The sequence below is a fragment of the Cervus canadensis genome, chromosome 25, assembly GCF_019320065.1.
Source record: "Cervus canadensis isolate Bull #8, Minnesota chromosome 25, ASM1932006v1, whole genome shotgun sequence".
NCBI classification, from domain to species: domain Eukaryota; kingdom Metazoa; phylum Chordata; class Mammalia; order Artiodactyla; family Cervidae; genus Cervus; species Cervus canadensis.
This window is the reverse complement of record NC_057410.1, coordinates 27293735-27308802: the sequence shown is the minus strand read 5'-3', so window position 1 is coordinate 27308802 and position 15068 is coordinate 27293735. Positions and strand designations below refer to the sequence as shown.

Here is a 15068-nt window from a genome sequence, read left to right as displayed (position 1 = left end):
CAACAAGAGAAAGCCCACACAGCAACAAAGACCCAGCACAGCCATAAATAAATAAGTAAAATTATATAATAAAAAACCAACTGGACTAATACTGAGGGTAATGTCCTGGATTAATTAACAGGATTAATGTCAGGGATAAAAACTCCATAAAGTCAAAAGAAAAATGAGAAATTAGGGGGGAAAATTGCAATTTGCATCACAAAAGGCTAATCCCCCTAATTATTAATAACTCCTAGAGATCAATAAGTATATGACCAATGATTTGAAAAAGTACCTAGGAGCAGGAGGAGTTAGATGAAGGTAGTCAAAATGTACAAGGATGTAACATACAACACGATACAGATAATTAACACTGCTGTAATTGTAAAGGAAAGTTCATAAGATAGTAACTCCTGAGTTCTCATCACAATTAAAAAATTTTTTTTCTATTTCCTTAATATCTACATGAGATGGATTTCACTAACTAAACCTATTGTGGTGATCATTTCATGGTGTTTGTAAGTTGAATTATTTTGTTGTATACCTTAAATTTACATAGTTGTTTAGTCACTAAGTCATGTCTGACTCATTGTGACCCTATGGATGTAGCCCACCAGGTTCCTCTGTCCATGGGATTTCCCAGGCAAGAATACTGAAGTGGGTTGCCATTTCCTTCTCCAGGAGATCTTCCCAGCCCAGAGATCGAACTCAAATCTCCTTCATTGGCAGGCAGATTCTTTACCACTGAGCCACCAGAAAAGCCCAAACTTACATAGTGCTGTATGTCAGTTATGTCTCCATAAAACTGGAAAAAATTTTAAAAACAAAATTAAAAAATTTCTTAGATAGCAAGTTATATTTACAGACAGTCCACGAAAAAGGAAATATGAATGGCTTCTCAGTTCAGCTCAGTTCAGTCGCTCAGTCATGTCCAACTCTTTGTGACCCCATGGACTGCAGCATGCCAAGCCTCCCTCTCCATCACCAACTCCTGGAGTTTACTGAAGCTCATGTCCATTGAGTTGGTGATGCCATTCAACCATCTCATCCTCTGTCGTCCATTTCTCCTCCCACCTTCAACCTTTCCCAGCATCAGGGTCTTTTCAAATGAGTCAGCTCTTCAAATCAGGTGGCCAAAGTATGGGAGTTTCAGCTTCAGCATCAGTCCTTCCAATGAACACCCAGGACTGATTTCCTTTAGGTTGGACTGGTTGGATCCCCTCGAAGTCCAAGAGACTCTCAAGAGTCTTCTCCAACACCACAGTTCAAAAGCATCAATTCTCAGCTTTCTTTATAGTCCAACTCTCACATCCATACATGACCACTGGAAAAACCATAGCCTTGACCAGACGGACCCTTGTTGGCAAAGTAATGTCTCTGCTTTTTAATATGCTATCTAGGTTGGTCATAACTTTCCTTCCAAGGAGTAAGCATCTTTTAATTTCATGGCTGCAGTCACCATCTGCAGTGATTTTGGAGCCTCAAAAAATAAAGTCTGACACTGTTTCCACTGTCTCCCCATCTATTTCCCGTGAGGTGATGGGACCAGATGCCATGATCGTAGTTTTCTGAATGTTAAGCTTTAAGCCAACTTTTTCACTCTCCTCTTTCACTTTCATCAAGAGGCTTTTTAGTTCCTCTTCACTCTCTGCCATAAGGGTGGTGTCATCTGCATATCTGAGGTTATTGATATTTCTCCCAGCAATCTTGATTCCAGCTTGTGCTTCTTCCAGCCCAGCATTTCTCATGATATACTCTGCATATAAGTTAAATAAGCAGGGTGACAATATACAGCCTTGACGTACTCCTTTTCTTATTTGGAACCAGTCTGTTGTTCCATGTCCAGTTCTAACTGTTGTTTCCTGACCTGCATACGGATTTCTCAAGAGGCAGGTCAGGTGGTCTGGTATTCCCATCTGTTTCAGAATTTTCCACAGTTTATTGTGATCCACACGGTTGAAGGCTTTGGTGTAGTCAGTAAAGCAGAAATAGATGTTTTTTTGGAATCTCTTGCTTTTTCGATGAATGGCTTCTAAATATATGAAAAGAAGTTCAGCCTCATTCTTAAGAAGGCAGATTAAAACCACACAGATACTACCATCAGATCGGCAAAAATCCAAACATTTACAAACTTTAATTGTGAGGCTGTGGATAGGCAGACACTCTTTAATTTATTGATGGTGGGAGTACAATTCCTATAGGGTTAATTTGACAAATGTCAAATTTTATGATCCCCACTTCTAAGCATGGTTCCTACAGATACATTTGCATTCATGAGAAACACTGTGTATATAAGACTGTTTACTGCAGCATTATTTGTAAAGCAAAAAATTAGAAATAACCTATATATGTCCATCAGTAGGGAAATGGTAAATTAAATCTTAGTACATCCATATAATTAAACACTGCATGGCTGTGTTTAAGAGAGCCATGAGAATGAGAAAGCTCTCCAAAATATATTTTTTTTTTCCAAAATATTTTTTAAATGAAAACAAGGCTAGGTTCAGAATCATATGCTTAGCATGGAGTCTTCTGTGTAAAAGAGCAGGAAAACAATATTCATTAGTATTTGAGTAAAGAAATTCTGGAAGATTACACATGATACCTATAAAAGTGGTTACTGAGTCAGGTTGGGGACAGAGACGGGAGTGACTTTTCACTGTATACCTTAAAAAACATTTAAAAAAAATTTGAAACGTGAATGCTTACCAATTAAAAAACTTAAAACAATGTTGGCACACCTATTTAAATGGTTAACATTAAAAAGACTAACTGGTCTTCCCTGATGGTACAGTGGATCAGAAGCTGCCTGCCAATGCAGGGGACACAGGTTCAATCCCTGGTCTCCCCATGCCACAGAGCAGCTAAGCCCGTGTGCCACAAATACTGAAGCCTGCATGCTTTAGGGTCCTGGAGCCACAACTGCTGAGCTCTGGTGCTGCAACCACTGACACCCGTGCCCCTACAGCCTGTGCTCCACAGCAAGAGAAGCCACTGCAATGAGAAGCCCAGGCACCGCAAATAAAAAGCAGCCTCCACTGTCCATAACTAGAGAAAGCCCTTGCGCAGCAATGAAGATCCATCATAACCAAAAATAAAATAATTTAATAATAATCATAAAAGACTGACTATTTCAAGCCTTGGAGAGTATGTGGAGCTATTGTTACTAGAATTCTCATACACTGCTGATCAGAGTGTAAAACGGTACAACCACTTTGAAAACAGTATGGCAGGATTTTAAAAGTTATATTGGGTGATCAGTCCTTTCACTCCTATTAACCCAAGAGAAACAAAAGAATATGGGCACACAAAGGCTTGCCCATGACTATTACAGCTTAATTTGTAACAGCCAAAAACTGGAAACAACACAAATATCCATCAACAGGTCAATGGATAAATACATTGTGGTATTAAGGAATGAACTGTGTATCCATGCAACGTGGATAACCTCAATTATGTTGAAGGAAAGAAACCAGATAAGAGTGGACACTAAAGGATGCCATTTATATAAAATGTTGGAGAATACAAACCATAGTGATAAAAAACAGATCAATGATTGCCAATATAAAGGGAAAGGGAGGGACAGGAGAGAAGAGGTGGACTTTGGGAAGCTTTGAGGGGTGATGGATATGTTCACTATTTTGATTGTGGTGATAGTCTTCTTGGGTATGTCAGAATTTATCAGCTTGTACATTTTAAGCATATGCAGGTTATTGTATGTTGTGTGTGCATGCTTAGTCACTCACCTGTCCGACTCTTTGTGATCCCATGGACTGCAGCCCGCCAGGCTCCTCTGCTCATGGGATTCTCCAGGTAAGAATACTGGAGTGGGTTGCCATTTCCTATTCCAGGGGATCTTCCCAACCCAGGGATTGAACCCAAGTCTCCTGCATTGACAGGCAGATTTTTTTTTAATCGCTGAGCCACCTGGGAAGCCCTTATTGTATGTCAATCATGCCTTAATAAAGGTGTTTTAAAAAAATTTTTGGTGATACCCTCCCCCCTCCTTTTTTTATTTTTTTGGCCACAGTGCGTGGCCTGTGGGATCTTAATTCCCCAACCAGGGATTGAACCCATGCGCCTGTAGTGGAAGAAGAGTCACATAGGCTGTGGAGTGTGGGCTCAGCAGTTGTGGTGCAGGGGCTCAGCTGCCTTAAAGCACGTGGAATCTTCCTGGACCAGGAATGGAACCCATGTCCTCTCCTTTGGCAAGCCGATTCTTAACCCCTGGGCCACCAGGGAAGTCCAATAAGTGTTTTTTGAAAATAAATTTTAAAATTGCTGGGATGAAGAAGAGAGAATAGCCAAGAATGATGGCTCATGAACTCTTAGTGTGTTTGGGCAAGAGAGATGCTGAGAGGAAAATCATAGAACTCAGTAAGCACTACAGTGGAGATGGATAAACTGCCCTCCGAGGGTTCAGAGATTGACACACCTCTTCCTGAAGGTTCTCCTGTGTGTGTTAAGTCATTTCAGTTGTGTCTGACTCTTCGCGACCCTATGAATTATAGCCCACCAGGGACCTCTGTCCGCAGGATTCTCTAGGCAAGATTACTGGAGTGGGTTGCCGTGCCCTCCTCCAGGGGATCTTCCTGATCCAGGGATCGAACCCGAGTCTCTTTTGTTTCCTGCACTGCAGATGGGTTCTTTACCACTGAGCCACCAGGGAAGCCCCAAAGGTTCTCCTAGTCCCAGTTAGGCTGATAAGAGCTTTTTTGGGCTATGCTGGGACTTCATTCATTGCTTTTTCTCAGACTTTCTCTAGTTGCAGCAAGCAGGTGCTGCTCTTCCTTGTGATGTGTGGGTTTCTGATTGCAGAAGCTTCTCTTGTGAAGCACAGCCTCCAGGCATGCAGGCTTCAGCAGTTGCAGCACATGGGCTCTAGAATGCGAGCTCAGTAGTTGTGGTGCAAAGGCTTAGCTGCTTCACACGGTTGAAGGCTTTGGTGTAGTCAATAAAGCAGAAATAGATGCTTTTCTGGAACTCTCTTGCTTTTTCGATGATCCAGCGGATATTGGCAATTTGATCTCTGGTTCCTCTGCCTTTTCTAAATCCAGCTTGAACATCTGGAAGTTCTCGGTTCACGTATTGCTGAAGCCTGGCTTGGAGAATTTTGAGCATTACTTTACTAGCGAGTGAGATGAGTGCAATTGTGCGGTAGTTTGAGCATTCTTTGGGATTGCATTTCTTAGGGATTGGAATGAAAACTGACCTTTTCCAGTCCTGTGGCCACTGCTGAGTTTTCCAAATTTGCTGGCATATTGAGTGCAGCACTTAGTGTTTATTAAAAATGCAGTGTAGTAGGGCGATTCTACCACATGACATTTGCTGGTTTAAGGGTTAAGCTTTCATTTTATTCTGCAAGGTGTGTGTGTGTTCTGTGTGTGTGCTCCAAAAGTTATTTTCCAAAGGGCAGTCAGAAGAACAGAGCCTCATCTACATCTCCATCTGGCCAAGAGACTGGAAGGGGTCTGAACTTGGGATGCCAACCTTCCTTGGACAAATTTTCTGGGTGGATTGTGTGCTAGAGTTCGTAGCGCCCACTCCATCCCTCACCCTCTGCCACACACTCACCTCTTCCAGACTGAATATGTCAGATTTAGGGAAATGTACTTCTGAATATGGGGCTCCCAGGTGGCGCTAGTCGTAAAGAATCCACCAGTAACTCAGGAGACTCGGGTTGGATCCCTGGGTTGGGAAGATCCCCTGGAGGAGGAACTGGTAACCCACTCCAGTATTCTTGTTTAGGAAACCCATGGATAGAGGAGCCCGACAGGCTACAGTCCATGGGGTCGAATAGAGTTGGACGCCACTAAACGACTGCGCATGTACACACTTCTGAGTAAAGGTGAGGAAGCAGAGGGAGGAAGCGCCTGGCCCCTCCCAGAAAGGAGTGGAGGTGTGAAGGAAGCGTTCCTAGGGAGGAAACTGACCTGAGGACAGGGAGTCAGAGTAGGGTTTGGAGTCCAGGCACGCAAAACCTGACCCGCTCATAACAACTTATCTGGTTTTCATCTCAATCACACAGAAAGTTAAAATAGAAAATTTAATGCTTTCTCTTATTCATTGGAATTCTCTTTAGCTTTTTTCCCAACTCCTCAATAAAGAACAACCTTGAGGGACTTCCCTGGTGATCCAGTGGCTAAGACTCTGCACTCCCAATGCAGGGGGTCCAGGTTCGATCCCTGGTCAGGGAACTAGATCCCACATCCCCCAACTAAAGATCCTTCATGCCGCAGCTAAGATCTGACACAGCCAAATAAATAATTTTCTTTAAAAAAAGAACAGCCATATTTAGTCATGCTGTGGAGAACTCACAGCTGTGCCCCACTGTGACTACAGCTGCATTTCATCCAGAGAAACCACACTAGGCAACTAGCAGCCAGGTGAGTGACGCAGGACAGAAGGAAACAGAGGATCAAGCGAAAGACTTGGGGGCACAGGCAAGCAACAAGCCTTGCCTTCCATTCCATTTCCCCAAATAAATATACAGTTCCCACAGGGTATATTGTTCTAGGATCCACCTCCCCTTCACAGATACCAAAATCCAAGGCTGCTCAGATCCCTTATATAAAATGGTATTTGCCTGAAACCTCTGCATATTCTCCTGTATAATTTGAAATCATCTCTAGATTACTTATAATACCTCAGTTCAATCGCTCAGTTGTGTCCGACTCTTTGCGACCGTATGGACTGTAGCCTACCAGGCTCCTCCATCCATGGGATTTTCCAGGCAAGAATACTGGAGTTGGTTGCCATTTCTTTCTCCATACAATGTAAATGCTATGTAAACTGCATAGTTTTAAATACTATGTAGTTGTAGATACTATGTACAAAGTTTGATTTGCAGCAAATTCACCTTTTGCTTTTGGGGACTTTCTGGAATTTATTTTCCAGATATTTTCAATCCTTGGTGGATTGAATCCTCTGATGCAATACCCATGGATAGTGGGTGGCCAGCTGTGCTAGAGACAGGGGGCCTTTAAAATAGAGGGAAGTGCTGACACTTGGGTTTCATATACATCATCTCATTTAATTGTTAAAAAACTCTAGAAGTATAATCCCCATTTTACAAATGAGACACTACAGCCTAAAGAGGCTATCTTACCCCCAGATGAAACAGCTAGTCAGTGACCATGATCAGATCTGAACCTAGATCTGTAGATCTGACTGAATTATAATATCTCTTCCTGGCTCCTGTGGCAGGGGAGTTTGGCGATCGTGGCAGTTAACTGCCTGTCCATTTGTTATTCTTTATTCTATAGAAGTTTGGGTTATTTGATGCTTTCAAGCCTGTATTGCTTCTGAAGTTCACAGAAATAACAAAGATACTAAAAAGAGAAAATAATAAAATCAGTGGTTCTTGGAAAACAATGTGAAATGCCTCTGGGAGTGGTAGGTTTCATCATGCCAGAGGATTTAGGAAGACAGAGTATAAAGAACATGGAATGTGGAAGAAAATGTAGGTCCCAGTCCTGCTCTGCTCTCCAGCTGTTTGGCTTTAGACAAATCACTTAACCTTTCTGAGCCTGAGTTGTCTCATCTTGAAATTACTCCTATCTCACAGACATGGTATGAAGGTCAAATAATAACATAAATGGTACTACTTCTTGGGCTGCAGAATGCAATCTGTATCTTAATATAAGTATGAAGTCTAAAAAAAACTATCAGATTTACTAAAGCTGCTCCTTTGTTGCAAGAAAGGAGATTCCTTTTGGACACTTCCTGGACACAATTTCTGTGGAAGCAGGAGTCAGAGGCCTTTAGCCAAGCTAAATGTATGATGGTTGATTCTGCCAACTTATTTCCTACTCCAAGTTTTCTTTTCCTCTTATCTACACATCTGCATGTCAGGAATAAAATTTTTCCCCTATGATATGAGTTTTTGATGGAAACTTCCAGACTTAGATGGGAGAAAGAAGAAGGGAGGAACAAAAGCCCACGTTTCTTCAGCATTTCAATCAACAACCTCATTTTCTTCTAACAGTTGAAGTGAACTTCTTATGAATAATGGATGATAACCTGATGAATATGCACACAGCCTATTATGCCTGTGAGGTTTGGTGAATAATTTATGAGCTAAAATGTTCCTCACCTTGTTACTGTACAAAAATTATGGGGAAAAAAATCCATATTTACCCTTTGAGCTGGTAAGGTGATCTGTCAGAGTGACAGCAGCCTAGCAATAATTTTACATCATTGCTAAAATTAAAGTAAATAGATAAAATATATGCATTTCAGGGTGGGAAGTCTATAAAAAATGGAGCATGCCCAACCACACTCCTTGCCAAGCAAGTATTCCAGAACTCTGACTTCCACCTTTAAATAGCCCTGCATTGTTACCAGCACTCAGGGATCTTCTCTTTGATGGTCCTTTTCCCCTTACAAGGACTTCAGTATAACCAGTCAAGGTGAACAATAGCTTATTTTATGAAAGCTGGCCAACTACAAGCCATGATGTAAAATTTAAGATGTCAGAGATTTTTTAAAAAGAAAGTCCTAAAAGCTTTCAGAGAACAAGCAGGTAAACACAGTGGGGGAAAAAGACAAAAAAACCTGGCCCAGAAACACTTGAAAAATGTATTTGCATTGCTGTCTTCTCTCACAGCTGAAAGGTTTTTTTCCCCTGCTGACCAGCCTGACTCCCTGCTGTATCATCCTTCAACTCACTCCCACCTGCCCAAGCCTCCTTCTCTTAGCAACAGCAAAGATGCCTCTAACCTGGTGATTGGCAGGAGGAGGGGCAAGATTAACTTGGCAGTTAAGGAAGGTGTCTGGGAAAATATATGTGGATCCTGGGGAAATTTGGTTGCTCCAGGGCAACTTTTGAAGATCTGAAACAGAGTCAGTCCTCAAACCACGCAAAACAGGATTCTAGGGATTATCTACTTAGATTCCAAGAGCTTTCTAGGAATAGAGTGCAGGGCCAAGGAAGACTCCTACTGTCAACAGAGCATCCCTGATGCTTGGAGAAGACTCAGGTAAAAGAGGAAACAGAAGGCCCTGTCCTACGTCTGTTGGGTAAACCAATATATTCTCAGGAAACAGAAAGAAAGGGCTATTTACTACAAATTATGAGGTTTTTGAAAAAATGATATAATTAAAATAATAATATTAATTTAAACAATTCAGTATTATTCAAGAAGGCTACTTAGAGCGGGTAAATCCTGAGGAGAGTTTGCAAGGAAAGAACAGCCCCAGCTGAATGGGAAGATTAGAGGTACATATGGCCAGGCCTTTCTGATCTGGCCCCTGCCTATCTTTCCAAGTTCATTTTGTGAAGTTCTTCCCGTCACTTGCTGTGCTCCAGTTTCTTGAGCACCAGGTTCTTTCCTGTCTTATCACCTCTGCTGTTCCTTTGGTCTCCTGCCTATTTCACTTTTTAAAAGTATTTATTTTTATGTATTTATTTGACTGCATTGGGTCTTAGTTGCAGTATGCACAATCTGTAGTTGTGGCATGTGGAATCGAGTTCCCTGACCAGGAATCTAACTCAGGCCCCCTGCAGTGGGAGTGCAGTCTTAGCCACTGGAAAACCAGGAAAGTCCCTATTCCATCTTTTAAACTTCGCCTTATTATGTGACTTCCTTAGGGAGGCCTTCCCTGCCCCCCAGTGTGATTCTTTCTCATATCACCTTCCGGTTTCCTTCACTGTCACATGTAGTGATATATTTATGTGCTTATTTTTTGTTTAACATGTGTTTCCCCAGAAGACTATAAATTTCAAGAAAGCTGTTTTGTCTTCCACTGGACACTTAGCATCCAATCTAGTAGACAATAATATTTTTTTAATAAATATAGGCTGAGAGGCATAGGAATTGGGAGCAAAGGAGAAAAAGAAAATGTGCTGGGCTGAGGATACTATTGACGAGTTTTCTTTGGCACAGCATGTCACTAGTGACAGCTTCTCCCTACTTACTCATGGAAATATTTGTATTGTTGGCTTTTTTTCTGACTATAAAATGTGTACTTATTCCAAAAATCGTATATTGCAATATTGAAAAAAAAAAAAAAAGACTGTATTTCAAGCATCAGTGAGGATGAAATAACTAAAACTCTCATACATTACTATTAAGGATATAAACTGGTTCAGACATTTTGGGAAAGTATTTAGCAGTATCTGTGTTAAAAGTGTTAGTGGCTCAGTTGTGTCTATTCTTTGTAGCCTGCCAGACTCCTCTGTCCATGGAATTTCTCAAGGCAAGAATACTGGAGTGGATAGTCATTTCCTTCTCCCAGGGGTCTTCCCAACCCAGGGATCAAACCGAGGTCTTCTGCATTGCAGGCAGACTCTTTAATGTCTGAGCCACCAGGGGAGCAGTATCTATGGGGTTAGCCAAAAAGTTTATTCGAGTTTCTGTAAGATGTTACGGAAAACCCAAACTCAAAGTTTTTTATTGGCCAACCCAATAAAAAGTTGAACATATACCCCAAACTTAGCAATTCCACTCCTCAATATTCACCTAGGAAAAATAAGTACATGTATTCATTAAGAGACTTATACAAGCATGTTTAGAGCAGCTTTTATGCATAAAAGACAAAAAGAGAAAGGACTCAAATGCCCATCAATAGTAGAATGGATAAATTGTGGTATAATTATACAATGGAATGTATAGAGCAGTATAAAAGAACAAGTAATAAACTGTTAAACACAACAACATGGGTGAATCTCAAAAACATGTGTTGAGTAACAGAAACCAGACACAAAAGAATACACATACTGTCTGACTCCATTTAGATGAAGTTCAAGAACCAGTAAAATTAATCTATAGTGATAATTGGACGTTTACCTATCAAGGAACACAGAGAAGTCTTCTCAGGTGTTGGAAATGCTCTATATCATATTGTAGATGGTGATTTTGTATATGTTTATAAAATATGTATGTATGATATATGATAAAATGTAATTATTATAATTATGCCCAGGGTTCCCTCATTGCAGACAGATTCATTACCGTTTGAGCTACCAGGGAAGCCCCAATTGTTATAAAAAATATTATATGTAAATGACATATAATCTATTTTACATGTAAATAATATGTGTAAGTAATGTAATGTGTAGATAAAAATAAATATTTTATGTATATATAAATAATTCATCAATATGTACATTTAGGGTTTGTGTACTTTACTGTGTGCATGTTATAACCGATAAATAAAAAATTTAGACCAACAAAAAAGTAATATTTGTTCAGGATCAAAAATTTAGGCAGAAGAGTATACAATACAAATTTAAGGCTTCCTTTTTCCAAAGAAAACCACAATTACCATTCTCATGTCTGTCTCCCTGAACCCCTTTGATCACATCTGTTTCTTTCTTCATACTGTCCCTGATATCATGCATTTGATTTATCTGTGTGTAGCACCAAACCACGTCACAGAGACTAAGAGTTTTGTCTTCATGTGATAACATTCAATAGCAATACTGAGCCTCTTCTTCACATAAACAGCAGTAGGGAATACAAAAATGAGTTGTCACCATCTGTGCTCTCAAGAAATTTACAGCCTAAGGCAAGGGACCATAGGGACAAAAGACCAAACAAAACCTCCACGAATTGTAATATTGTCATGTATCAGCTTCACAAGGCCAGTTTAAACAGATTAAAACTACTGCACAGGTAATGATACCTTACAACTGTATATCAGTTACAGTTTTTCAAAGTTCTTTCACATACAAGCTCACACAGTTAAACTTCTTGACCCTGTGAAGCAATGATGATAGAAAAGTAAGTAATGAAGTTAAATTACCTGCCTGAACTGTTAGTGGAAGGGTAGGGGCTAAACCCTAAATATTCTACCTTGGAATCCATGGGTTACTCATAGATGTGCCGAGTGCAGGTAAGGTTCTGGAAAAGTGTGTAGAGACGATCTACCACCTGGTGCTCCGCTCTCCTGCTCTCCCCTCCCTTGCAGTGTCCTTCCATGGAGGTGGGGGCGCGGGTGAACAGTCTCCGAAGGGGGCCGAGGGCTCCCCTTCCTTCTCCTCACATTACCTCTAACTCGTCTATGCTTACCTCATCAAAAGATAAGCCACCAAATCAGGGTGGGGGTCAGGGGAGGCGGGCAGTAGACGGCGGGGCAGAGGGGAAGCAGCCCAGGCTGAAGGCTGGCTGTCTCTAGGTCTCAAAGCTGGGACCCACAGTCGCTGGATTTACAGAGCCTCCTCCCTCCCCAATTCTTCTTCCCTCATTCTTTCTCTTCCCCTTTGTTCTTCCAACTCCTTCCTCTTTTATTTGCCAACGACGTCTCGGTCCGTTTTCCCTCAGCCTCAAACAGTGCCTCTGTCTATCCCTTCCCCTTTCCCTACCTTCAGGAGCCTCTTAAACCAAACCCTCCCCGACATCACCACCACCAAAGCAGAACGTTGGGTTTTTCTTTTTGCTCCATGCCACAGAACTTTGTCTATTTTTTACATTTCCTCAGGTACTTGGTCAAGAAAGCAGGCAAGCTAGTCTCTAGACAGCGGCTATTGAGGTGTGTATATGGGGGCTTTCGGGTCCAGGCCCCCACGCCTCCCACCTCCCCACCCCGCTCCCCCCGGGTGAGATGGAGCTCGGGCACAGCTGCTCCGGAGGTTGGTCGGGCGGTGGTTTTGGTCTGGCTGAGTTCCCTCCCTTTTCTCACAGTGGGGGCCCGGCCTGGGACTTGGGAATGGACACGAACTTGACTTTCAACGTTGAGCAGGGCAACTGACCAAGCTAGAGAGGACAGGGCGGCCGCTGGGAGTTACCGTCCCAACCCTAGGCTAACGGGAATGTGGCATCGGTTCCCCAGTTTGGACTTCTGTGCTCCCTACTCTCGCACCTTCCAAAATGAAACGACCTCAGGATGCTCCTCGGAGCGGGGCTGCGTGACCCGCCCCATCGACTTTCCACTCCGGTCCGGGGAGCTAGCCTGTGGGGCCTCTGGGAGCGGGGGTGGCAAGGGGCTGGGGTGCCCCCACCACCGCTCGTTCTCGGTTCCCCAGATCCCCTCCCTTCCCTGCCGGCCCGCCCAGCCCGCCGCCCCCGGCGGCTGGCGCGCGCGGTGCAGCATGCGGCAAAGCTCTTTGCATAAATTATGCTCATGACGCAGCAGCTAAAAAAATCCAAGTAGCAGAAGGAGGGAAAAAAAACGAGGGGGGGGGGAGGGAAAAGGGGGGGCCGTGGAAGGGGGGAAAGGAAGAAAAAATATATATATATACCTGACCGCCCCCCCCACCCACCCTGCTTCCCCTTCTCGCTTCCCAGCCGTCCCCCCTCCGCCCAGCGCAGCCCGCCGAGTCCCCTTCGGCTCTGGCCAGCCCGGGCTGGGGACCCGGGGGCGGCGGCGGGTCCCGACCGGCTCCCGGGCCGAGCCGAGCTCAGCCAAGCCGTACTGGCTTCTTTGTCTGCGGGTGGCGGCTGCCCCGGCCCCCGGGCCCCGGCCCCCAGCCCCCTGGCCCGAGCTGTGAGATGAATCTCTAATCGGTGGCCGCCGGGCACCCGGGGCGAAGGCAGCTCGGGCTCGGGCTCCGGTAAGTAGCGGGGTCCGGGGCGGGGAGGGGTTTGCACAGAGGGGGAGGGGGCCGGGCAGGGGAGGTTTCGGGTTTGGTTAATATGCAATGCCCGTAATTAGCATAATTTATATATTTATGATAAAGAGAAAAAAAAATGCCGCGGGGCCGGGGCGCCGGGATGTTTGGCCGGGGCGGCGGGGAGCTCCGGGAGCTGAATGGCGTGTGGCCGCTCGCCGGAGGCCGGAGACCCCGGGGGCCGCGCCCTAGCCTTCCTGCCGGCCCGCGGGGACCGAGGGGAGGAGGGGGCGGCCGCCAGGTGGACCCCGTGGGGAGCTTGGACCTGGTCCCTCCCCATTTCTGCTCCGGGAGCCCAGGTTGGGTACGGACCACGGGGACGTTCTTTACCCAGCCCCCGTGGCGACCGCGAAAGGATTGTCGCCCTACTGGAGAACCCGGACGCCTGGGTTCCCAGCAGTCAAGGTCAAATGAGGCGGCCAGAGCCACCTGTCACAATTCTCTCCAACCACCATACACCGGGAGGACTGGTGGGACTCGGGGTTAGGGACCTGGTGCTGCTGGAAGGGTGGGAGAGTGGTGGGAGGGTCACCGTCTAGCCGAGCACAAGCACTTCATAAATATTTAATAACAATATTATTATTAATAAATAGTCATCATAATGGACCCGCTATGTGCTCCCTGGGCATCCTCACCTGGCAAGGCCAAGGGAGCCACAGGGCGCCTTGCAACCTCCACTTTCGCCTTGAGGTCCCCTACTCATTTGTCATTGGAAGCCCCAAATCTTCGCAAAACAGCCTCCGCAGTCGGCTGTGGGGGAAAATAAAACGCGGCTGTAAAGCCTGCCTCGCTAGTGGAAAGAAGCTCTTTGCAGAGAGCTGGGATCTGCTCTTTCAAATTCCTTGATCCCAAAGTAGAAGGCTGGTCTTCAATTGTTCATGAACATATTTCTCACCTCCCTTTTCTTGGTGATCCAAGGCAGCCACCGTTGACCAGCAGGGCCTTCTGAGGAATAATTCCATGTATTTCGTTTTGATTGACATCCAGCTTCTCAGGGTGTTATTTCTGTGATCTGGTATTTCTTTGCATATCTGCTGTAGACCTTCATTTATTTGTTCATCAGGGCAACAAAAATATCCACTCTGTGCCAACTCTGAACAATACAGACGGAATTTGCCCTGTCTTGGAGTTTTAATTCGTTTGGTGGGTGGGATGGAGATGGGGACAGGCAGATCATAAACATGAAAAAAACAAGATAATATAGAGTGATTGTGTGTGTGTGTGTGTGTGAGAGAGAGAGAGAGAGAGAGAAGGAGATGGGTTATTCTCTTCTTGGAAGTACTACCTAGCAATTAAGAGATGACTCAGAAGAAATTTGCTTTTCTGAGGAGTCTTGGCATTATGAAGGAACATGGGACAAAATCATATCCCCCCTCCCCAAGATTTGCTCACTGTAAAGTCATAGTAGTAATCTTACACTTTTTTTATAACACTTTACAATTAAGAACAGTGCTTTACTTCAACTAAGCAATTACGTAGTGTTTGCTGTGTGCCAGGCCCTGTTTCAAAAGCTTTACATAAATCTTAGTGATTTAAC

At 44.0% G+C, this 15068-nt stretch overlaps 1 protein-coding gene and 1 non-coding gene across 16 annotated transcripts in view; both read left to right on the top strand.

Annotated features, from left to right (window-relative positions):
• Positions 1-6103: 6103 nt before the first annotated feature.
• On the top strand, positions 6104-6176 carry TRNAG-CCC. The gene has a single exon. It is a non-coding gene; the product is annotated as a tRNA-Gly (tRNA).
• Positions 6177-13028: 6852 nt separating this feature from the next.
• The window catches only part of POU6F1 (POU class 6 homeobox 1), a 29332-nt gene continuing 27292 nt past the window's right edge, over positions 13029-15068 (top strand). For 5 of the 15 annotated variants that reach the window (XM_043446233.1, XM_043446234.1, XM_043446231.1 and 2 more), the window contains exon 1: positions 13185-13474. The gene's annotated coding sequence lies outside the window, so the exon portion shown is untranslated. Of the gene's footprint in view, positions 13475-15068 lie in introns of all 15 variants that reach the window. The other 10 variants (XM_043446239.1, XM_043446238.1, XM_043446237.1 and 7 more) reach the window with 7 other exon arrangements.